This window comes from Fundulus heteroclitus, chromosome 1 (assembly GCF_011125445.2).
Source record: "Fundulus heteroclitus isolate FHET01 chromosome 1, MU-UCD_Fhet_4.1, whole genome shotgun sequence".
Classification (NCBI taxonomy): domain Eukaryota; kingdom Metazoa; phylum Chordata; class Actinopteri; order Cyprinodontiformes; family Fundulidae; genus Fundulus; species Fundulus heteroclitus.
This window is the reverse complement of record NC_046361.1, coordinates 746858-772857: the sequence shown is the minus strand read 5'-3', so window position 1 is coordinate 772857 and position 26000 is coordinate 746858. Positions and strand designations below refer to the sequence as shown.

At 42.3% G+C, this 26000-nt stretch overlaps 2 long non-coding RNA genes across 3 annotated transcripts; one reads left to right on the top strand and one right to left on the bottom strand.

Moving 5' to 3' along the window:
• Positions 1–20627: 20627 nt before the first annotated feature.
• Positions 20628–21424, top strand: LOC118562689. Its single transcript, XR_004930763.1, has 2 exons — positions 20628–20755; positions 21303–21424. It is a non-coding gene; the product is annotated as an uncharacterized LOC118562689 (long non-coding RNA).
• Positions 21425–22445: 1021 nt separating this feature from the next.
• Positions 22446–23351, bottom strand: LOC118562665. Of its 2 annotated transcripts, XR_004930746.1 has the most exons (3): positions 23312–23351; positions 22723–22816; positions 22446–22517 (listed from the first exon to the last, which is right to left on the bottom strand). It is a non-coding gene; the product is annotated as an uncharacterized LOC118562665 (long non-coding RNA). The 2 variants fall into 2 exon arrangements; XR_004930737.1 differs by lacking the exon at positions 23312–23351 and having other exon boundaries at positions 22723–22902.
• Positions 23352–26000: the final 2649 nt, after the last annotated feature.

Sequence of the window (26000 nt, the reverse complement as noted above, 5' to 3'; positions counted from 1 at the left end):
TTCGAAGTGTAGAAGTAGGCGGAATGAGACAGACGAGTCTGACTGCAGATTTGTCACATTTAACATGGCGGACGCTCTGAGGCATCGCAGCATAGGCAGAACCCGCCCAACGACGCGTCTACGTTTATAATGTCTATGGTTGCGGGTCAGTAGTGAGAGCATGCAGCTTGACGTAACAACAGCATAGCAGCCTATGTCCCGCTCTCAAATTAAAAGCATCTACTAAACAGACAGCGCTGTGGGCATTTGTCTGTTCTTTGAGCACTAACAACGTTACTTAGTAGAACATAGCAAGCTGCTGCTGTGTGTGTGGGGGCATCGGCGAACGTTATCAACTAGCCGTTCGCCCACTTTGCTTGCCTGTCTGAAGATATCTAACCTCACACCATCACAAACATTCGTCACCGTGAACTAAGTTAGTAAGCGTACAATTTATTGTAAATATCAACAGAATAAGCTAATAACATGACACCAATTATTTTCAACCTGTTTTATCTACTTACCGAGAACTTCACCGCTGCTCCGTGGCTTGCTGGTAAAAAGCTTTCTGGGGAGTGGCGAACATGACTTCTTTGTCAGAAAGACGTCGTTGGTGTAGACACTTGTCAATCAAATATGTCTGACCAATAGAGAAGCACCCGCCCACCACGGTACGTTTGTTCCAAAGTGATTCAATCGAAAAAATTTGAACTTCAAAACTTTTTGAGCTTCAAAAAAAAAGTAATTCAAACGAAAAAATCTGAACTTCAAAACTTTTTTCACTTCAAAAAAAATAATGATTCAATCAAAAAAATTTGAACTTTAAAACTTTTTTCTCTTCAAAAAAAAGTTATTTAATCAAAAAAATTTGAACTTCAAATTTTTTTTCTCTTAAAAACAAAACAAAAAAAACAACGAAAAAACACATTATCTTCAATACTTTTTTTATTGATCGGTAATTTTTTTTGCATTTAATTTTTTTTTTTTTTTGAAAATATTTTTTTTTTAATTGAAACAACTTTTTTGGAATTGAATGATTAAGACACAAATGTCCTACCCATATATACCCCATACACAAAAAAATTACTTCAATCAAAGAAAACATTTTCAATTAAAGAAAGTGTTTGAATGCAATTTTTGGAGTCTCAAATATTTTATTTGCATTCAAAAACTATTTTCTATGATTGAAAACGTTTATCTTTTCATTGAAGTGACTTTTTTATTGATTCTCTTGTTTGTTTGTTTGAAGCAACTTATTTTTTGATTGAATGAAAAAGACACAAATGTCCTACCCATTATATGGTCCAATCAAAAAGCAATGCTACTTCAATTAAAAACGTTGCTTCAAACAAAAAACAAAAAACGGACTTCTATCAAAGAAAACATTTTCAATCACAGAAAATCAGTGTTCAAATGTATTTCTTTGAGTGTCAAATATATTTTTGGATTCAAATACTTTTTTTCTTTGATTGAAAAGTTTTTTTTTTTCATTGAAGTGATGTTTTTTTTAATTGAAAATATATTTTTTGATTGAAGCAACCTTTTTTTGATTGAATAATAAAGACACAAATCTGCCTTCATAGTTTTTCAGCATCACCCCTGGACAGAATGTTTCTAATTTTGGCGATATTCCTGACGTGAAAAAAGGAAACTCTGGAAACCTGTTGAATATGGGATTTAAATGCCTTGGTCAAAAATAACACCAAGATTTTTTACTTTATTACCAGAGGCCAATTTAATGCCATCCAGATTAAGTGATTGATCAAGAAGTTTATTTTTTGAGGACTCTGGTCCAAAGATTACAACTTCTGTTTTGTCAGAATTTAAAAGCATGAAATTTAAAAACATCCAGCTTTTGATGTCATCAAGACATGACTGCAGTCGAAGTAACTGATTGGATTCATCAGGATTTATGGATAAATATAGCTGAGTGTCATCAGCATAACAGTGGAAATTAATCCCATGCTGTTTGAAAATTCTACCAATCGGGAGTGTGTGTGTGTGTATATATATATATATATATATATATATATATATATATATATATATATATATATATATATATATATATATATATATATTATAGTAAAATTGAGAATTGAACCCTGAACCCTGTGGTATTCCACAAGTGACCCTAGAGTTTGAAGAAGATTTATTATTAACATGAACAAACTGGAATCTGTCCGACAGATAAGATTTAAACCAGCCTAATGCTTTCCCCTTAATCCCTACAGTATGTTCAAGTCTTTGTAGGAGAATATTGTGATCAACTGTATCAAATGTAGCACTGAGATCTAACAGGACAAGTACAGACACAAGTCCATTATCTGAGGCCATGAGAATATCATTAGTGACCTTCACCAGAGCTGTTTCAGTGCTATGATGAGCTCTGATGCCTGACTGAAACTCCTCAACTAGGTCATTGCTTTGTAAATGTTCACAAAGTTGATTAGCAACTACTTTCTCAAGAATTTTAGATAAGAAAAGAAGATTAGATATAGGTCTGTAGTTTACTAACTTATCTTGATCAAGAGAAGGTTTTTTAAGTAAAGGTTAAATAACAGCTACTTTAAAAACCTGTGGTACATATCCATTTACTAAGGATAGAATAATCATGTCCAAATTGGGCCACTGATCAAAGGGAATATGTCCTTAAACAACTTGGTTGGGATTGGGTCTAACATACAGGTAGAAGGTTTAGATTAAGCTAAAAGTTTAGATAGCTCAGAAAGCTCTACTGCTTCTAAACAGTCCAAACACTGTGCAGGTTCTAAAGATTCCTCCAATGCTGCCTCACTTTCTGAGGATGAGGTAATCATGTTTGGGAGGATGCCAATTATTTTATTTTTAATGCCATCAATTTTATTTATGAAGAATCCCATAAAATCGTTACTACTAAGAGCTAAGGGAATGGGATGGATCAATGGAGCTGTGGCTCTGGGTAAGTTTGGCAACCACTGCATGAAAAGTGAGATTTTCATCCCCGTAAACTACCGCAGATCTCCCTCATTTTCGGCAGTTAACGACAATTTGCAACCCGCGCTTGTCGCCGTTTTCAGTGCCACAAATTGTCGGAACCGGACTCTGACGTATGTGGACAGCGATCAGCTGTACTAATGGCCCTAATTAGCATATGAATGCAGCGAACCCGCGCGGCTGGCCAGGTCTGGCTTGAATAACCTACTCAGTATTGGCTGAAACCACTATTTTTAAATAAGTAAAATCACTCCTGATTGGCAGCAAAACCACACGTGGCCAGGCCAGGCTTGAACGTTCTTACTGAGTATTGGATGGAACCACTTCTTTCAAACAAGTAAAATCACTCCTGATTGGTTGGCAGATCCCCAATAACTTATTTACATATATTTATTTATATATATTTATTATATATATATTTATTTATTCATTCATATTATGCTGTATATTCATGTTATCCTATGTAGGCTACTACACTATTATTAGGCTACCATCAAGGACATGAATGAATTTATACAGGAAATGAACATTTGCCAGGAAGATGTTTATGCAAAGAAAGAGCTTTATTAAAACAAACAACTATATACAACGCGAGGATCCAAAAACTACAACTCCGTGAACTGTCCGTTTGCCTCCTCGGGGTTGTAGGTAACTGCTGGCAGCGTTCTTTCTGAGGCAGGTCCGATGTGCAGACGCCTGCTGTGCGTGGCTCTGTACTTCGGCGTCGCCTCTAACCGGGACTGCAGCTTCACACAGAGTTCAGAGAGATCCGGTGTTGTGCGCAATTCTGTTCCCCCATGAAAATCTGTTTCCCCTGTGTCGGGAATGCGCTTTGCAGCCGTTTTCCCGGCGCTTCTAATTGATTTCTCGGTAAAACAACTCATATAATCATGTCATGGTTGTAACAGTCAGTTTAATCGGCAGTTGTTTACAAAATTGTAGAATAAAAATAAACAAACTATGTCTTCTTACGCTGTATTGTGTTATAAATGGCAAGATAAACGGTCTTTTTCCAACTTTTGTCACTTTAACCTGACAAATAAAAGTAAGCCATTAAACACTATTCCAGCACCTACTGTGTATTTATGATTTTACATTGCTGAAAGAGGAGGATGGGATGGCTGATAGCAGGACACAAACATTATGGCTGTTTCTCAATTCACGAGAATGCGAGCGCGTTCTCGTGAATTGAGAAACACCCTAAGACTTCCTGAAAACACAAGAGTGTAGACTTCCCAGTACATCCCTTTGTAATATAAAATATGACAGTTTACTGGATTAAGGAAATTTCTAGTATACTACATCCCATCACACATAATTTTTGAGAATTTATAAACATTTGCTCTTTATTTCCCAAAGTTTTCGGGAGATGTCTGAAAGACCGTTTATTTTTATTTTACAATTTTGTAAACAGCTGCCGATTAAACTGAATGTTACAACCTTGACATGATTATAGGATTTGTTTTACCGAGAAATCAACTAGAAGCGCCGGGAAAACGGCTGCAAAGTGCGCTCCCGACACGGGGGAAACAGAATTGCGCACAACACCGGCCTACGAAATGGCGGCGGCCGTCCAATCCATCCAGAGACCACGCCAACAACGCCATCTTCTTCGCCAGGCTGGAAAATAATTAAATGAGAGTGGTATGAATAAAAATCAAACGCAAGTCACAATAACATTAAACAAGGAAGGAGAAGCAGTAAAAACAAGTCACTTACAGATAATGTCGTCTTTATCAACATCGTGTCAATCTGGAATTGCAGACATGGCTCCGAGCAAATAGGAGGTCACCGCCTCGCTCCGGTTCATAGCGCCTGCAATTTGTCTCCGAGTTGTGAAGACGGCATACTGCTTCCTGTAAATGAAAATACACTTTAATAAAGCTTGTTCTTTTGCAAGGCTACTAGGCTAATCTTAGATTTGGTTGTAGGCTAGGCTACTTTTAGCTTAGCTAGCAGTCACCGAACATATTCTTTCCTAAGGTTGGGATTCTGCACCCGTCTTCTCTTCTTGGAGTTAGTCTCTCCCGCACAGTTGTTCGACTGCAGAGCCGCCAACTTGTCCTCTATGGACAGCAACCTGGAGTTTACCGAATTCTGCAGTTAAGTGAACCGCTAATTCATATCGGCACTATTAGCTGACGAGACGGTCCACTTCTTCTTCTTCTTCTTCTTCTTCTTCGTGTGGGAGGAGTGTGAGTGAAGGAGCGGAAGAGAGAGCGAGTGAAAAACTCTGTTTGAGTGGTTTTTCTTACTTTTTTCTGTCCTTTTTTCACTGGGTGAGTGTATATATTGTGTATATAGTTGTTTTATTTTGGTTGTTAGGGTTTTTTGGTGGGGTTTGTAGGGTTTGGTGGCCGTCGGGTTTTGCCCGGCGGCAGGTCGGCGTCTTGAACGCCATGGTGGCGGGTGGTGGTTCTGGCGTCTTCTCCGCGCTGACACGGAGGAACGGCATCAAGGTGGGTGCCGGGTCTCCGTGCAGCGTGGAGGACGTTTGTTTGGCAGTGGGTGAGGTTATTGGACATGGATCCATCAAGTCCGCGGCTCGAATGAACGGAGCTGCTGTATTGTTTGTTGAGCGGGTTGAGCAGGCGAACCTGTTGGTCGAGTCGGGCATTTCTGTGAACGGCTCGTTCCTTCAGGTGTCGCCGCTCACGCAGCCCGCTACCAGGGTGATTTTGTCGAATGTCCCTCCGTTCATTAGTGACGAGTTTCTCGTTAAAGAGCTCTCTCGTCACGGAAAGGTGGTTTCCCCCGTTAAAAAGATTCTGTCGGGGTGTAAATCACCTTTGCTGAAGCATGTTGTCTCCCACCGGAGACAACTCTTCATGATCCTCAACAAACGTGACGAGGAGCTAAACCTGCGTTTCCGGGTGAGAGTGGACGAATTTGACTATGTCTTGTTCGCCACCTCATCCGGCATGAAGTGCTTCGGCTGTGGACAGGAGGGACATTTGATAAAATCGTGCCCAAACAGAGCCGGGGCGGCTCCGTCGAGCTCCGCGGAGCAGCAGCCTGTGGCAGCCGGGGAGCAGGTGGGTGTGTCCGGCGAGGCTGGAGCTCCTGCCGCGGTGGAGGAGTCTGGCGCTGCGGGGAACTCCAGCGTAGCCGCGGAGGAAGCCGTGGCGTCGGCTCCGGTCGCTGGAGACCAGCAGGAGAGTTTAGTGGAGGAGAAAAATGTGGATGAAACATCTGATCCACAAAGGAGCGATTGTGTGGTGAGTGAGGGCAGCACGGTGGTGTGTGGTGGTGGGGAAACTTGTGTGACTGGTGAGGAAGTGGAGACTCAGGGTGAGATGGAGCAGGATGGTGTGTGTGAAGAGCAGGAGGGTGTGACTGGTGTGTGTGGAGAGCAGGGAGGGAAAGGTGAGGTGGTGGTAGGTGGAGGGGAGGTGAGTGTGGAGGAGCATGTGGAGGAGCATGTGGTGGCTCCTGTGGAGGAGTCTGTGGGGGAGCCTGTGGTGGCTCCTGTGGAGGAGAAAGGCGAGGGAGAGCAGGTGATGGAGCAGGAGGCGCCTATGAATTTAAAAAGGCGCAGTAAAAGGAAAAATGTGATGACTGCTGTTCAGAGCAGTAAGCAGGTCAGCAAGCTGACCACAGAGAGAAAAGGTGTGTCAGACAGCAGCGACAGTGAGGGTGAACTGTCTGACAGCAGTGAGGTGTCTCTGTCACAGGGTAGCAGTGCAGAGGCACGTTATCCTGTTGAATCTTTTAATCATTTTCTCCAAGAAACAAAAGGATTAAGAGGGATAAAAGTAGAAAAATATTTTCCCAATTTAAAAATATTTTATTTCTCTGCGAGACATTATATTAGAAGAAAAGAAGAGTCTGGGTTTTCTGATCAGGAGGTTTTTAGACTAAAGAAAATTATGGGAAAAGTGAGAAAACAATTTTGAATATAATGATGAGCACTAACTTCTTATTATTTTTATTGTGCGTATTATATTGTGGTGTTGTTTTTAGCTTTTTACCCAACATGGATAATTTTAAAATAGCTTCTTTAAACGTTAACGGGGCTAGGGAGGCTGTTAAACGCACCATGATTTATGAAACAGCAAAACAGAAAAGAATTAGTGTTTTATTTTTACAAGAGACGCACAGTGATCTTAACAATGAAGCAGACTGGCGCAAGGAATGGAAGGGAGAAGTTTTTTTTAGCCACGGCACTTCCCAGAGTTCTGGGGTGGGCCTCCTCTTTTCCTCAGCTTTCACCCCGAACTCTTTTAATGTAGAAAGTATCGTCCAGGGAAGGTGTCTTTTAGTAAAAGCTCAGTTTGACCATTTTACCGTAGTTTTTATCAATATTTATGCTCCTAACGTCGGTGCAGAGAGGAAGCGTTTTTTAGAGAAAATTGGGGAGAGGTTGGGAGATTGCGGGTCTGATGTTTATGTTTTTTTAGGTGGGGATTTTAATTGTACAGAAAACGAATTGTTAGACCGGAATCATAAAGAGCCTCACCAAGCTTCCCAGCAAGCCATGCAGAAGCTTGTCTCGTCTCACGGCCTGGTGGACGTGTGGAGGAGGATGCACACAGGCTCCAGACAGTACACTTGGTCCCACAGTAAAGAAAACCGCCTCTCTTTAGCACGTATTGACCGTTTTTATTGTTTTAAATATCATTTTAATGTGTTTAAAGCATGTCAGATTTTACCAGTAGCTTTTACAGACCACTCTTTGCTTTTAGGGAATGTTTTTATAACAAACATTTTACCTAAAAGCGCCTACTGGCATTTTAATCTGGCTTTAACTCATGATCGTAGTTTTAGAGAAGCTTTAAGTTATTTTTGGGCTGTTTTTAGACAAAGAAAGGGTGATTTTACTTGTCTAAGGCAGTGGTGGGACCATGGAAAAGTTCAAATAAAACAACTTTGTCAACAGCATACTCTTAATGTCACTCGTGACGTCACCAGATCTATCAGAGATCTGGAGATGAATATAGTGGAACTAGAACATTTAAGTGAGTCCACAGGAAATCGAGAGCATATTGAAGCTCTCAAATCCAAAAGGCTAGTTTTAGCCAACCTGCTGGAGTCTAAAGTCCAAGGCGTGTTGGTCAGGTCTCGGGTTCAGAACATCACAGAGATGGATGCTCCCTCTAGCTTCTTTTTCAGCTTGGAGAGGAAGCGCGGGCAGAGGAAGGTGATCCATTCCCTACTATCTGACACAGGGCAGCAGGTGAGTGAACCGGGCCAGATCAGGAGGAGGGCTGTTGAGTTTTACTCCTCTCTGTTTGAGAGTGAGTATAAGGAGAATGAGGAGTTGTTTGGGGAGTTCTGTGGTGGGCTGCCCCAGGTCTCTGAGGAGACCAATGTACAGCTGGAGCGCCCCCTGGGGGTACAAGAGCTCCATACAGCCCTCCTGAATATGCAGGGCCAGAAGGCCCCAGGCATCGATGGTCTTACAGTAGAGTTTTTCAAAGCCTACTGGGACATCCTGGCGGAAGACCTACTGGAGGTCTATAATGAGAGTTTGGCCGCTGGTTCACTCCCGCTTTCGTGCCGCAGGGCAGTCATCACCCTCCTGCCCAAGAAAGGGAACCTGCAGGACATTAAGAACTGGCGCCCTGTGTCTCTCCTCTGCACCGACTACAAGATCCTCTCCAAAGCCTTGGCAACGCGGCTGAGAGAAGCTATGGAGCAGGTCATCCACCGGGACCAGACCTACTGCGTCCCCGGCAGGTCCATGGTAGATAACGTCTACCTAATTCGGGATGTTTTGGAGGTCTCCGGTTCATTGGGTTTAAGAACGGGCTTGATCGCATTAGATCAAGAAAAGGCGTTTGATCGCGTCGAACACGGCTTCCTGTGGAAAACTATGGAGAAGTTTGGGTTCGCCGCTGGTCTGATCGCCAAGATCCAGGTGATGTACAGTGGCATTGAGAGTATGCTAAAGATTAACGGTGGTCTGTGTGCTCCTTTTAGGGTGCGTAGAGGTGTTCGCCAAGGCTGCGCCATGTCCGGGATGCTCTACGCGCTCTCCCTGGAACCCCTGCTTCAAAAGATACGTTCTACTGTTCATGGTTTGGTTTTACCTGGTTTTAATAGTAGAGTGGTTTTATCTGCCTATGCTGATGACGTCGTTGTTTTTACTAAAAACCAGCAAGATGTCGACATACTGAACAAGATAACAACTAAGTTCTCTGTTTTATCTTCTGCGAGGGTGAACTGGGGAAAAAGTGAAGCCCTGGCAGTGGGCGAATGGCGTGATGGGCTCCCGGTTCTCCCTCAGGGACTTTTATGGAAAAAAGATGGTTTTAAATATCTCGGTCTGTTTTTAGGCAATGAAAACACTGAGAAAAAGAACTGGGAAAACTTGGAACAGAAAATAGAATGTAAACTAGAAAAGTGGAGATGGCTACACTCCCACATGTCGTACAGGGGAAGGGTTTTGGTTTTAAATAACCTCGTAGCATCTCAGCTGTGGCACAAACTTTCCTGTTTAGACCCACCGTCTGGTTTGTTGGCCAACATACAAGCAAAAATGGTTAACTTTTTTTGGAACGGTTTTCATTGGGTGCCACAGTCTGTGTTGTTTTTACCCAGAGAAGAGGGGGGCCAGGGCCTTGTCCACTTAGCCGGGAGAACAGTGGCTTTTAGATTACGTTTTGTTCAGAAATACCTGGCAGGGCCCTCTGACTTAGTGTGGAGGGACGTGGCCAGCTGTATTTTAAGACGTGTAAATAACCTGGGGCTGGATGCGGCTCTGTTTTTAACTGATTTAAATCTTTTAAAGTTAAGGGGATTACCGAGGTTTTATCAGGGTGTTTTTAAATCATGTACCCTGTTCAATTTAAAGCCATCCCAAACGACTAACTCTCTGCACTGGCTTTTACAGGAGCCTTTAATCTGTGGGTCCAGGCTGGACGTGTGTGACGGCGCTGGACCAGGGCTGTCGGAGGCGCTGCGCCGGTCAAAGATAACAACCGTGAGACAGCTGGTGGTGACTGCAGGACCGTCCCTCTCCAACGTCGAGGCCATGGGTTCCGTGATGGGGGTACGGTCTGCCAGGCTGGTGCGGCGCTTCCTGGACCTCCTGAGGGGAAAGATGTCGGCCAAGGAGAGGAGCCTCCTCCGTGACTACTGTGAGGGACAGAGCCAGCCAGACCCGAAGGACTCCTTTCCTGGCCTGATCCTGGATCCTGGGTTCCCGGAGAGAAGTGGACCTCTGCTCTCCAGCCTGGATCCACAGAAGATGGTTTTAACCACTATGGACCAAAAAACTGTTTATAGAGTTTGCTCCAAAGTGATAAATCGAAGACATTTCGAGAACCGCGCAGTCTGTGTATGGACTGATAGACTTGCTGGTAGAGCACCCCAGTGGAGGACTTTATATAAGCCTCCAATTAAAAAGAGAACTGGTGATCTCCAATGGAGGATTTTACACGGTGCCATCGCCACAAACTCTTTTTTATCCGTTATTAATCGGGCTGTTTTAAATGAGTGTCCTTTCTGCAGTCTGTCTGAGAACGTTTTTCATGTTTTTATGGACTGTAACAGACTAAAGACCATTTTTAGCCTTTTAACAAATGTTTTTAGTCTCTTTGGCACTGTTTTTACTACCTCTTTATTTATTGGAGGAGTGTGCCAAAATAAAAGTAATAAGGCAAAGGCCAGACTTTTAAACTTTTTAATCAGCGAGGCGAAGATGGCTATTTATTTGTCCCGTAGAGACAGACTGCAGGGAGGACCTCACCTTGATGCTGTGGCTCTGTGGAAGTGCAACGTTAAAGCCAGAATTAGGCTGGAGTTTCACTTCCACAGAGCCACGCAGAACATGGAGGATTTTATGCAGTTGTGGGGTTTTAAAAAGATTTTATGTGAAGTGTCTGAAAGAAAAGAACTTCAATTTAACAAGCTTCTTATTTAAGAATTTTATGTAAATGACACTTGGTTTTAACTCAATTGTTTAATTGTCTGGCGTTTTGTAATTAAAGTTTTGTTAAAAGTCAAAAGTCTTCTTCTTCTTCTTCTTCTTCTTCTTCTTCTTCTTCTTCTTCTTCTTCTTCTTCTTCTTCTTCTTCTTCTGTGTGAGAGGAGTGTGAATGAAGGAGAGGGGAGAGAGCGTGAGAGTGAAAGTACCTTTTTTTCATATCTTTTGGCTTTCTTCACTGTTTCACTGGGTGTGCTTTTTATATTATTGGTTTATTTGACTTTTGGGATTACTTGGTTTGAGTGTTCACAGGTTTTGTTTGGGGCGTGGCCGTCAGGCCTGCCTGGGTGGCTAGCAGCTGCTAGCACCATGGTGGTGGGTGTGGGAGGTTTCTCCACGCTGACACGGAGAAATGGCATCAAGGTGGGTGCTGGCTCTCCGTGCAGCGTGGAGGAAGTTTGTTTAGCGGTGGGGGAGGTGATTGGACATAGGTCAATCAAGTCCGCAGCCCGCATGAATGGGGCTGTAGTTTTGTTTGTTGAGAAGGTAGAGCAGGCTCAACAGTTGGTTGAGGCCGGGATTTCAGTTAATGGCTTGTTTTTGCAGGTGTCGCCACTCACATTGCCAGCAACAAAAATCATGTTGTCCAATGTGCCACCTTTCATTAGTGATGATTTTTTAGTTAGGGAGTTGTCCAGACATGGGAAGGTGGTGTCCCCAATTAAAAAGGTGCTGTCTGGATGCAAGTCACCATTGTTAAAACATGTTGTCTCCCATAGGAGACAGCTTTACATGATCCTAAATAGGAAGGATGAGGAGTTAAATGTTAGGTTCCATGTAAAACTGGATGATTTTGAATATGTTTTGTTTGCCACCTCTTCTAATTTGAAGTGTTTCGGGTGTGGCCAAGAGGGGCATATTATTAGAATGTGCCCAAACAGGGCTGGACCAGCCCCACCTCAGACAGAGGAGCGGTGCACTTCTGCTGCTGCTCAGGTGGAGAGCGTGGTTGCAGAGGTGCCTGCCGCTGATGCGGAGGAACCTCCTGAGGTGGCAGGGGTGTCTACCGCTGCCGAGGGACAGCCCCTGACAGCTGACGTTGTCGGTGTCACGGAGGGCTGTCTTCGAGATGTTGTGGAGGAACCAGGTGTTAATGGAGAAAAGACGCTGATTGCGGGGTGTTTGGGGATAGATGGGTGCACTGCAGTGTGCAGTGGTGGAGGGGATCAGATCACGGTTGGCGGTGGGGTGGAGGAGGGGGGTGAGCAGAGTGCAGAGCAGAGAGGTGAGGCAGATGATGAGGAACATTTAGCGAGTGGAGACCGGGCCAGGAAGCAGGATGTGCAGGAAGAAGATGGAGGTGCGGAAGCTGAGAGTGGAGGGACTTTGTTGAGAGTAGACTTAGAAGAAAGGAGGGGGGAGGCGGAGGAGCTGATGGAGCAGGAAGCTTCAGCCATGGTAAAGAGGCGAAGCAAAAGAAAAAATGTTGTAGCTGTTGAGCAGGCTAGCAAACAGTCCAGCAAGATGGTTGCTGATAGAAAAGAACAGCTGGATAGTAGTGATAGTGAAGAAGAGTTTTCCGACTCTAGTGAAGTATCACTTTCGCAAGTTGGTGGAAACGAATCCAGATATTCTGTTGAATCTTTCTTGTCCTTTATTCAACAGACCAAAGGGCTGAGGGGACTCAAAGTGGAAAGCTACTTTCCAAACTTAAAACTGTTCTATGCCTCAGCAAGATATTATGTCAGGAAACAGGAGGAATCAGGCCTCACTGATCAAGAGATTTTTAGACTGAAAAAGATAATGGGTAAAGTGAGAAAGCAACTTTGAACTAATGATACACACCAACATTGTATTATTATTATTATTATTATTTATAGTTTTTGGGTGTGCTGCTTTTAATTTTTTACCCATAATGGATACTTTTAAAATAGCATCCCTAAACCTCAATGGGGCTAGAGAGGCTGCTAAACGAGAAATGGTTTACCAGGTACTGAACAATAAAAAAATCAATGTTCTTTATTTACAGGAAACACACAGCGATATTTCAAATGAGGCAGAATGGAAAAAGGAATGGAAGGGTGAAGTCATTTTAAGCCATGGTACCTCCCAGAGCGCTGGAGTAGGCTTCCTCTTTTCAAGGGCTTTTACTCCTAATTCAATTGAAGTACAGCACATTGTTAAGGGTCGATGTCTTTTAGTCCGAGCTGGTTTTGAACATTTTAATGTTGTTTTTATTAATATTTATGCTCCATGTGCCAATGCAGAGAAAACACGTTTTTTAAAAGAAATTGGGGAGAAGTTGGGGGATTGTGGGACGGAGGATTACGTTTTTATAGGAGGGGATTTTAATTGTACGGAGGACGATTCCGTAGATCGTAACCATGCAGAGCCGCATGTAGCAGCTCAGCGCGCCCTGCGGCAGCTGGTCTCATCACATGGCCTGGTGGACGTATGGAGGAGGATGCACACAGGCTCCAGGCAGTACACGTGGTCCCATATGAAAGAAAACCACATTTCACTTGCTCGTCTTGACCGGTTTTATTGTTTTAAACACCATTTTAACGTGTTTAAAACTTGTCAGATTTTACCAGTAGGTTTTACGGATCATTCCCTGGTTTTAGGTAGTGGTTTTATTAGAAACATTTTACCTAAAAGTGCTTACTGGCATTTTAACTCAGTTTTAACTTATGATCGTAGTTTTAAGGAAACTCTGAGTTATTTTTGGACTGGTTTTAGACAAAGAAAGAGCGATTTTACCTGTTTGCAACAGTGGTGGGACCACGGTAAAGTTCAAATCAAACTGCTGTGTCAGCAGCACACTCTCAATGTTACTCGTGACATCACCAGATCTATTAAGGATCTGGAGATAAATATAGTGGAGTTAGAACACTTGAGTGTATCCACAGGAAATCGAGAGTACATTGAAGCTCTCAAATCTAAAAAGCTAGTTTTAGCAAACCTGCTGGAGACTAAAGTTCAAGGCGCATTGGTCAGGTCCCGGATGCAGAACATCACGGACATGGATGCACCTTCCAGCTTTTTCTTTAACTTGGAGAGAAAGTGTGGTCAGAGGAAGCTGATCCACTCTCTACTGTCAGACACGGGGCAGCAGTTAAGTGAACCGGGGCAGATCAGGAGGAGGGCAGTGGAGTTCTACTCTTCGCTATTCCGTAGCGAGTATAAAGAGAATGGTGAACTGTTCGGGGAGTTCTGTAGTGGACTGCCCCAAGTTGCTGAGGGGACCATCGCCCAGCTAGAGCGCCCCTTGGGGGTGCAAGAGCTCCACGCGGCCCTCCAGAGCATGCAGGGCCAGAAGGCTCCAGGCATCGACGGGCTCACCGTCGAGTTTTACAAGGCATACTGGGACATCTTAGCAGGGGACCTGCTAGATGTTCTCAACGAAAGCCTGACTACTGGTTTGCTCCCGCTGTCGTGCCGCAGGGCGGTTATCACCCTCCTGCCAAAAAAAGGCAATTTGCAGGACATAAAGAACTGGCGCCCCGTGTCTCTTCTGTGTACGGATTATAAAATCCTATCCAAGGCCCTGGCAAACAGGATGAGAGGAGCAATGGAACAGGTCATCCACCGGGACCAGACTTACTGCGTCCCCGGCAGGTCCATGGTAGATAACATCTACCTAATTCGGGATGTTTTGGAAGTCTCCAGTTCATTGGGTTTGAAAACAGCCTTGGTCTCACTTGACCAAGAAAAGGCTTTTGACCGCGTCGAACACAGCTTTCTATGGAAAACCATGAGAGAGTTTGGGTTCGGCGCTGGTTTTATAGCCAAGATCCAGGTGCTGTACAGTAACATTGAGAGTGTGCTGAAGATCAACGGTAGCCTGTGTGCTCCTTTTAAGGTGTGTAGAGGCGTTCGGCAGGGCTGTGCGCTCTCAGGGATGCTCTACGCACTCTCCCTGGAACCCCTCCTCCAGAAAATACGCTTGAGTGTTTGTGGCCTGGTTTTACCTGGTTTTAGCAGTAATTTGGTTTTATCCGCCTATGCCGACGATGTCGTTGTTTTAATAAAAGACCAAAAAGATGCTGACTTGCTGCATAATGTCACCGAAAAGTTTTGTGTCCTGTCTGCCGCGAGGGTAAACTGGAGAAAGAGCGAAGCCTTCGCCACAGGTGAATGGCTTGGACAGCCCCCAGTTCTACCTCAAAATCTTCCATGGAGGAGGGATGGTTTTAAATATCTTGGTGTCTTTTTAGGGAATCAATCTATGGTACAAAAGAACTGGGAAAATGTCGAGCAGCAAATTAAGAACAAACTGGCTAAGTGGAGATGGATTCACTCCCAGCTATCTTACAGAGGCAGGGTGTTGATTTTAAACAATCTTGTTGCATCGCAGTTGTGGCACAAACTTCATGTTTTAGACCCACCGCCGGACTTGCTCATGAAAATACAGTCTGAGATGGTGGAGTTTTTTTGGAAGGGTCTACATTGGGTGCCACAATCTGTCTTGTTTTTATCAAGAGAGGAGGGGGGACAGGGCCTTGTCCACCTGGCCAGCAGAACAGCTGTTTTCCGCATGCAGTTCCTCCAGAAGTATCTGGCAAGCCCTTCTGACATTGTGTGGAGGGACGTAGCCAGCTGCATTTTAAGACGCGTGAGCGGGTTGGGGCTAGATGCTGCTCTGTTCTTAACCAATTTTAGCTTTTTAAAGTTAAAAGGGTTGCCTCGTTTTTATCAGAGCGTTTTTAAGTCATGTGCTCTTTTTAAGTTACATAGATCCAAAACGCATAATTCTCTGCATTGGCTTTTAGAGGAACCTCTGGTGTGCGGAGCGAGAATGGACGTCTGTGACGGTACTTTGCCAGGTCTGTCGGAGGCATTGTGCAGGTCCGGCACGGTGACCGTGAGAAAGCTGGTGGAAGCAGCCGAACCAGACTTCAACAACATCATGGCAGTGGGTTCGCTACTGGGGGTCCGGTCCGCCAGGCTGACACGGCGCTTCCTCGATCGGGTGAAGGAGAGATTGACAGCTGGGGAAAGACAACTCCTGCAGCTGCATTCTATAGGACAACGTGAGCCCGACCCGACCGACCCGTTCCCAGATGTCTACATGGAACCTGTCTTCGCAGAGGACAGTGGTCCTCTACTATGTAGCACAGCCCCCAAGATGATGTTGTGCAGCACAAGCTCGAAGGTGCTGTACAAAATGAACGTGAAGGTAATAAATAAACGGACCTTGAGAGACAGACCTGTTACCATTTGGGGAGACAAACTCGGAGGACAGAGGCCCCAGTGGAGGACTCTTTATAAGCCCCCAGTGAGGAAGCGGACTGGTGACCTTCAGTGGAGAATCCTCCACGGTGCTATTGCAACGAACTCTTTTTTGTCGGTTATCAGTCCAGGAGTTTTAAACACCTGTCCCTTCTGCAACTCGCCTGAGAGTGTTTTTCATGTTTTTATGGAATGTGTGAGATTGACAGGTTTTTTTAGTCTTTTGATGAGAATTTTTAGCCTTTTTGGCATGGTTTTTACCAATATTGTTTTTATTAACAGTGTGCATTACAGCAGAGCCACTAAGACAAAATCTCAAATTCTAAACTTTTTAATTGCAGAAGCCAAGATGGCAATCTACATATCTCGAAGAGACAAGTTGCAGGCTGGACCCCATCTTGATGCTGTGGCTCTGTGGAAGTGCAACGTAAAGGCCAGGATAAGACTGGAGTTTCACTTCCACAGAGCCACTGGCAACTTGAATGATTTTGTACAACTGTGGGGTTTTAAGGGAATTTTATGCACAGTTTGTAGTCAAAATGAACTTAAATACAGCAAGCACCTGATGTAACTATTTCTTTCTAAGGTTTTGATCATGTTGTTAAAAGTGTTTTAAGTTATTGTATCAATAAACGTTTTGTTAAAATCTAAAAAATCTTCTTCTTCTTCTTCTTCTTCTTCTTCTTCTTTCGGTTTTTATGGCGGTTGGCAACTAACTTTAATGGTGCATTACCGCCACCAACTGGACTGGAGTGTGGTACTGGAGTCTAACCTTCCCTAATAGGTTGCAAACAAATAAAACAAACACACAAACAAACATAACGAAACAAACCAATCAAAACAAAACAAACAAAAAGATCATACTAAATTATTTTTATTAGTCCTGTATTCCTCAGGAAGCCAATTACGTAGTTTACACTCATTTCCCCTGTGGTTTTTTGCAGAATTTCTTCTAAGTTTAGCCTCATCTGTTCTCCTTGTAATTGTAAGACTAGTCTTTGTCTTTCTTCCTGATATTTATTACAGTGTACAATAACATGCTCTATAGTCTCTGGACTACCACAGAATTCAGTTGCCATCAGCATGCTTCTTCATTATTAACAAAGTTTTATTTAGACGTGTGTGTCCATACCTCATTCTAGAAAATACATCCTCCTCCTCCTTGCTTCTGTTTGTATTTCTGCTCTTTCCCACTTTATTCTGAATGTTATAGAACTGTCTTCCAGTCTGCCCACCGTCCCATAATGTTTGCCATTTACCCTTAACTATGTTTTTGACCATACTTTTAATTTCTGCTTTGCTGTAGTGCACTTCAACATCTATATTAGAATGTCTAGCTGCTTGCTTAGCACTTTTATCTGCTAACTCATTTCATATTACTCCTATATGAGCTGGTACAATACCAGAGTTATATTAATTCCTGACTTTATTAGATTATTTGCAGCTTGCAGTATATCATACACAATGTCTTGCCTTGATTTTGACTGAAATGTTTTAATACTGATTAAAGCTGAGCTGGAATCTGAATCAATTACTGCCTTCCTTGGCCTATTGTCCTCCACCCAAAGTAAAGCTAGCCACACAGCAATCAATTCCGCTGTGTAAACTGCTAAATCATCACTCATTCTTTTTCCAACTTTAATGTTTAATTTTGGAATGACATAAGCAACACCCATTCTTTTATCAGTTAGTTTAGATGCATCTGTATATATAGTTAAATCCTCACTATACCTCTCCATTAAAGTGGGACTTATTTTTAGTTCATTAAACCCCATTTCATTTACTTTAACCTGAATGACCCAACCAAAACTTCTGACTTGAACATTTCCAAGCTCTTGGCATTGCTTCAGTACCGACTGACTCATATGAGACAGTCCACTGATAGCAATCAGCAGTTTCTTCTCGTCAGTCTGCGAACTGGCTAAAAGTTGTAGATCGCGTTGAAGGGGAGTTGAATGCGAGACATGGGTAAACTCCCCCTGCAACCCTGATTTGCATTTGTTTAGCTCACAGCATTTTCATTTACATGTTAAAGCCTCCCCTAGAATTAGGAGGAGGGGGGGTCATGGGGGGACCACGCCAAGCAAGGCCCACGTCAATTTCTGACAATTCACGTCAGTTTTTGGTGTTGCCTGCAAATTACCGTGAACAGCCGTTAACCTGAACTTCCACGACAATCTACAGTGCCGCATAGTGACGAAAATCACACTTTTCATGCAGTGAACTGTACTAAAGAGAAATCTAGGATTATTTTTATTCTCTTCAATTAATGATGAAAAATATGCTGCTCTAACTCTGCGAAGGGTCTTATACAACAATAGACTGTCCCTCCAGATTAAGTAGGATTCCTCTTGGTGTGTAGAGCGCCATTTTCTCTCCAATTTTTTTTAACATTGTGCTTCAAGGAACACAGCTCTGAATTAAACCAGGAATCCAGCTTCCTGTGAATAATCACCTTCTTTTTCAAAGGAGCTACATTGTCTAATGCAGAACGCAATGAGGAAGTCACACTGTTAGCAAAGGTATCGATTTGTGAATGGGGAAAAAAACAGCATTGCTGCCATCTACAGGGCATTTCTGCAATACTGAGGATATTAAAAAGGGGACAGACTCTTTAAGTTTTGATACAGCATTATCCGATAAAGATCTACTATAATGGAACCCTCTTTTGGGGTGGAGAACGCAGTTAGATTAAATGTTATTAAAACATGAACAGAAAGGACAGGGTTGTGAGAGAATACTGTTAATTCTTCACAATCAATGCCATATGTCAGCACAAGGTCTAAAGTATGGAGCCGAGAGTGCGTCGGTTTATGCACATTTTGAGCAAAACCAATTGAATCTAGGATAGTTTTAAAGGCTACACTAAGGTTATCACATTCAGTGTCAACATGGATGTTAAAATCACCCACTATAATAACCTTGTCAGTATTTAACACCAAATCAGATAAGAAATCTGACAACTGATCCAAAAACTGAGTGTAAGGGCCTGGTGGACGATACAAAACAACAAACAGAAGAGGTTTTATTGCTTTGCAGTTTGGATGAGGGAAACTGAGGGTTAAATGTTCAAAAGAACTGTATTTATTAATTGGCCTGGGACTAATTAATAAATCAGACTGAAAGATAGTTGCCACTTCTCCTTCTCTTCCCACAGATCTGGGAATGTGGAAATTTGAATAACTGGAGGGAGTTGACTCATTTATACTAATGTAGTCCTCTTGTAGCCAGGTTTCTGTGAGACAAAACAAATCAATCTGATTATCAGAAATCAATTCATTAACTAACAAAGTCTTTGGAGGGAGATACCTTATATTTAATAGACCACATTTAATTCTTTTATTTTTTGGTTCAAGGTGATCCATACGGATTTTTATTAGATTTTTATGATTTGTTCCTTTTAGATCAGTTTTTGATCTGTTAAGTTTTGGCCGTGGGTAACAGTACAGAAGCTGCAGAGAGGTGTGTTAAACTACGGCTCTGCTTCCTGGTCTGGACCCTGGGTTGTCAGCATTTAGAAGAACTAATAAATCCGGCCAGATTCCTAGAAAGAAGAGCTGCACCATCCAAAGTGGGATGAATGGCGTTTCTCCTGATCAGACCAGGTTTTCCCCAGAAAGTTCGCCATTTATCAATGTAGCCTACGTCGTTTTCTGGACACCACCTAGACAACCAGCGGTTGAATGACGACATGCGGCAAAACATGTCATCACTGGTCAGATCAGGTAGGGGACCAGAGAAAATTACAGAGTCCGACATTGTTTTAGCAAACTCACACACCGAAGCAACACCAACTTTGGTGACCTCTGATCGGCGTGACCGGTCATTACCGCCAGCGTGAATAACAATTTTGCGGTATTTACGCTTATCCTTAGCCAGTAGTTTTAGGTAGGATTCTATGTCGCCCGTTCTGGCCCCTGGTAGGCATTCAACTATGGTCCCTGGTTTCTTTAGTGCCACATTTCTCACTATCGAGCTGCCAATAATTAAGGTTGGCTCCTCAGCATGTGCGTCGCTGAGTGGTGAAAATCTATTAGAAACGCAGACGGACTGGTGGTGATCTGGGGGCTGGGATCGAGAGCTATGCTTCCTACGAACCGTCACCCAGCCAGCCTGGTTACCAGGCTGTTCGGGTGCTACTGCTTTTGGTTCGCTACGTGAAGTTACTCTTTGCGGCTCCGTGCTAGCAAAGGAGCGGCTATGAGCTGGTTTTTCAACAGCACGGAGCCAGGTCTCCAATTCTGACACCCTCGCCTCCAAAGCTACAAAAACACTACATTAATTACATGTACCATTATCACTAAAGGAGGCAGAGGAATAACTGAACATCTGACACAAAGAGCAGCAGATAGGAGACTTATGCTGTGTCTCAATTCGGCGGCTGCGTCCTTCGAAGGACCCAGCCTACACAGCCTTAGGAGGACCCAGCCATCGGAGGATGCTCCGGAGGATCCTCAGCCGTTGGTAAATGGGACGGTCTAGCCTTTGAAGCACTTCCTGGTTGCGACACGACGTCATCACGTCTACCCCAAGCCCGGGGAAAACCAGCACCAGCGCTGATAAACGACGCAAAAAAATGGATATTGAATTATTTTTTTTATTTACTTGTTATTGGAGGAGGAGAGTCGGTTTACACGGCTTCGGCGACAGCAAAACCGGCGACGAATTTTTCTCAGGCTGGGAGAGCGCAGTGGAGAGGTAACATTTACCTGCTATTATTTTCACCCACAGGGGCCTGCTAATGATCATATACCAGTTATTAAACAAACGCTTGTCAGCAGATTGACGAATATGTTTAAATATAAAATGCTATATTTATTTGTAGATTTGATATAAGCTTATGTTTGTAACTTTAGTAATTTGAATTGAATAGTTAAATGTGTACAAACCCTGTAAATAACTGAATTAAATCACTACTTTCAGTATCACTAATGTGGTGAGAAGCCAAACTAATATTGAGAAATAAATCATTATTTGTCTAAATTGTTATCCCCTTACTGCCTGATTTTATTTGTAATTATATAACGAAAAAATAATACAGGAAAAATAAATCTAAATATATAACGTAAAAAAAAAAGTTATATAGTGGATCTAGATGAAGTAAAATAAGTAAAGGCCAGAATTGTTTGGTCACAAATTAGCAACACCAGGCGTTAAGGGGTTAACATTCACTAGAATTATATCAGCTAAAATGAAATTGCTATCATCTAATCCTGTTGTTCTTAATCTTCATGTCTCTATCCAGACAAGGCTGACGTACCGCTGCATCAACTTAAATGCACAACATCTGCCTGGGAGCCGGTGACATCATGGCCCCAGACGATGAAGTGCAGGACGACATGCCAGAGGATGAGGAGGGGGAGAACGTGTTGGAGGCAGTCAGCGGTGCTCCCTGGCGGGACCAGCTGTCTGCCGAGGTGTCTGCCCTGGAGGAGGGTCTACCCGACCACGATTACATTTAGATGGCAAGTATAATCACTTTTTAGCTTTTCTCATGTAAGGGTTATGAAAAATGTTGTAGTAAAGTCATTTTCTGCGTCTTCTTAAACATTTTTTGGGAACATGGCAGCGGTCAGTTGGGTCAGCCCTGCAAACCCTGATGGACGATGTGGTGAACAGTGGAGAGAGGCATCCCCCAACCCCCAGATGATGTCCCACTCGCAGTCAGAAGACTCCAAGGTCATCTGTGTGGCATCCCATCCAGTCCAGCAGCAACACCAGGGACTCCTGCTCAGTCAAAATTGTATATATATATATATATATATATATATATATATATATATATATATATATATATATATATATATATATATGTATGTATATATATGTATGTATGAGTTAATTTTATATCTTCTGTAAATAGCTGTAGTAGTTAATTTTATATCTTCTGTAAATAGTTAAAATGTTTTTGATAGTTTATTGTAAATACTTGTTTCTCTAAAAATAAATTGATGTTGTCACTGAGAAGGTGTTCTAAGTTTACTTAAATTGTAAAGAAGTGATGAAACAGATAATGTAAAAGGTTAAAAGACTTTAAGAACACACAAACAACAATAACTTTTATAAACAATTTATTAATTTAATTTAACAATAACAGCAACACAGAACATGAGGACAAACCATGGCCAGGTGGCAGCAGTAAGCTTCCCACTGACCCCCTGCCCTGTCCCTGGATCTTTGCATTCCTAAAGTAGAGGAAAACAATTTGTGTCAACAGATGCAATTTTCTGTAGTGTTTCTTTAAAGCTAGAAAAAAGGAGTGTTTCGTATATATATATATATATATATATATATATATATATATATATATATATATATATATATATATAAAATATGTGTGTGTATTAACATTAGCCAAACCTGAACGTCCTTTGTATTTTTTTTTTTCAAGTTGTCCCACTTTTTTTTGGCCTGTTGTGACTCAACTTCACCCTCCAGGCCCGTTTTTTGCAGGATTGTTCTAAACAAGAGAAATGAGAAGAGATAAACACACAAGGGTCACTACTATCACAACTATAAGATTAAAAAAAAGTGACATCTGGGCATCATTTGATGTGATCAAAAGATTATATTTGTACGTTGGTGTTTGAACAGGACTTCTTTGAACTTGTGTGAATTTTACATACAAATGCAACATGTATATGGAATTATGTCTCAACTCTTACCTCCATCCGACTGCGGCAGTGTTCTTGGCCCCAGTAAAGAGGTGGTTATTTTGCCCACGGAGTTTTATCAACTCCTCTGTATGCTCCCTGCTCCCTAGAACAAAATGACATGTAAAGCATATTTCTGTTATGTCAACAGGCAAAATGACTGTTCTGTATAATTACGCCAGTATTGTTCTTCAAGTGAATTATACTTTAAACCTTATTATACTGTACTGTAAATAACTATACGTTATTGAGTATTCAAACAAAACGTTTGCAGTATTAACAGCCCAGTACAGCTGGACTGATGTTATTTCTTCAGCTACATTAAGTTTTGGCAGTTCTAATCATTTGTAATAAACTGCATGAGAATAAATTGATCGAATTTGTGAGGGACACAGTTATCACTGCAGTTACAATAAGATGTAGGTTAAAATCAAAAATTGTGACATTTTTATGAAGGCTTTTAATGTTGTTGAACGTCTCGTATCAACAGATTAGCTCTAAGCTTTAGCTTTAGCTGGTCCTACAAATTCCGGTGGCTCCGTTACCGTCATGTATTTTAATAATGTTCAGTTAAAAAATAAAATAAAAACAAACTACTTACATTTAAAGCTGTACTACGCACTACTGCCAGCGCTGCTGCTGCTTTCCAGTCTTGATGAAAATCCGCCTTCTTTTTTTTTTTTTTTCTTCAACTACTAAAAAAAAAAAGCGAGCAAAGCACCTCGGGAAATCTTATGGCAGGCGAGGCCACTAAGGATGGTAGCGGTGCATCCTCAGAATTCGGGGAAAAGGAGGACGCATTTGAAGGCTGCATTTTAAGCATCCTCAAAATTTTGGCCAAATAGGACAGCCTCCGCGCATCGCTGTGACGTCACCGGCCTTAAAATGCGTCCTTCGAAGGACGCAGCCGCCGAATTGAGACACAGCTTTAGTCAGAGATGGAGAAGCCATTATGAGGCTAAGGCTTGGCTAAGGCTTGGCTAGGGCTTGGCTAACGCTAGGCTAAAGCTAGGCTAGCGCCCTGTTATCACGCCAAAGAACAAACCGTGTGAAATACGAGGAGTTCCCAAACGTGTTGAGCAGCCACAGAAAATGTTTTAAAAGTGCTTATGTTTGGAAACAGATGTTACAGCAAAGAGGTTTAAAGATAAAAAGCGAGAGAGCCTGGAGCAAAAAACCGTCGTTCACACAGCAACAACAGGAAGTGACACAATACGCTTTACCGCAAACAGCAAGTCAGCCTCCAGTCAATAAGCATTAAAGTACGGTTTATGGGTTGGGATTCTGCAATGTTATGAGTATAAAACTCATCTTTAGAACCAATCTCTGCTCAAAATGGTGATCTGCACCGCCTAATCTACTTTCAGCAGTTATCAGTTATTGCAGCCGTAAACTGCAGATAATACGGGCAAAGCGGCTCTTTCTGAGTTTACTCTCTGCTCCTGTCAGGATGAGCTGCAGTGCGTTATGAGGCGAAGGGATATTTCGGCGTCACTTAGTTAAGAGCCCAAACAATCGACTTCACTTTCACAAATAACCCCAAAAAAACTGCAACCCGCAACTCATGAAATTTACAAGCAACTTTAGAAAAAATAAGACCAAAGTTGTATAGAATAAGTGAGCTATGCAACAGTGAGCAATGTTTCTAAGTGTGTTGTATCCCTCCGCCACTCTGGTCGGTAAACAAATGTTCAGCAAATTCTACATCATAAAAAAGAAAAACCTACCAAAAAGTCTCGCTCTCATGTCATCTTGAAGACATTCTTCTTCGAAATGTTGGCTACAGATGACGTGTTTTGTCTATGGCCAGAAGCAGGATGGCAAATCCTCTCTTTAAGTAGGTAATCCAACAAAACAGCCCTTGGTGGTCATGAATCGGAAAGGTGAAAAAACTAATGTTTTTTCCACTTTCACCCGATGTATTGGAACATCAAACTGCCATGCACGTGAGCATTGTTGCTTCAACAATAGCTCTCGCAAATTTCAATGGTGATGTCCTCTCGAAATCCAAAATAATTGTTTCTGTTCGCAGCTGTGTACAATAGCTCCTATTGAGTTTGCTTGTAAAGCGCAGAGAACTGTCGTCGGATCTCCGCGATTCTACGTCACAGGATGTGATGTCAGGCGGCCATTATTGCCCAAATATGGTCAATAATGGCCGCCCCCGTACACAGTGATCCAGATGACAATTTATGCTTTTATTTTCTTATTGATTAACGCTAAATTCATTAAATAACCACAAATGTATTAGTTTTAGTTATAGCTAATGATCCCCTGATTTTTCCTTGTTGACCGGTGTTCCCCTTTTAAGTAATTTTGAGTAATTTAGAAATTACAAATTTGGTGGAGCTCATTTTAATAGCATTGAAGCTCAACTTTGCTGCAAAAGGAGACGTTTTATGTCAAGGACACTTATTTTGAAATCTCAGTTGAACCGGAAGTAGCGTGTACGTAGTTTTATCATGACCGCGTCGATCAGTAAGTGAAGAACCAAGGTGTTTGTTGGAGCTAATTGGGAACAATGAGGGCGTTATTACTGTTGTGACATTAAAGATAAAAAATAAAGATGAATAAAATAAAGGTAACCACACAGGTTGACGGCAGCAGGAACTCACCCAACAGTGTAAAAGCAGTGCATGACAACATCACGTGACAACACGGCCCGATAACGGGGAGAACGACAGGTTGTAACAACAGAGGAGAAGACAGGGAAAAATGACACGTTGTAACAGCTCAGGGTGATGATGGGGAAACGACAGGTTGTAACAACTGAGGAGAAGACAGGGGAAAATGACAGGTTATAACAGCACAGGGTGATGTGGAAAACGACAGGTTGTAACAGCACAGGGAGATGACGGGGAAAAGGACAGCAAAACGAGATCACGTGATGACAGGTTCAACATCATGGTCAAACAACATAAAGTGAAGAAGTAATGCCATGCACATGATCCCTCATGTAGACACAATACATACGCTCACAGCAAATGGTCACAACATATGCATCTGACATACACACTTTAACCCGCTACATATACAGCTTCCATTACATAAGCACGATACATACACACCTTACATAGACACATGAACACATCAGAAGACCCATGAACAAAATTTTGGCACAAATTAAGTTATAAGTTTTTCTTATGTTTAACCACACTGAACTAAAGCATTAATTGTCTATATTCAACATATGCAATTAATTATTTGGATGGTTTAGTTATTGAAATAACTGATATGTTCATCTTTTTGCCAGATTGTTCACCCATCCTTCTAAAGATGATTTGACACAG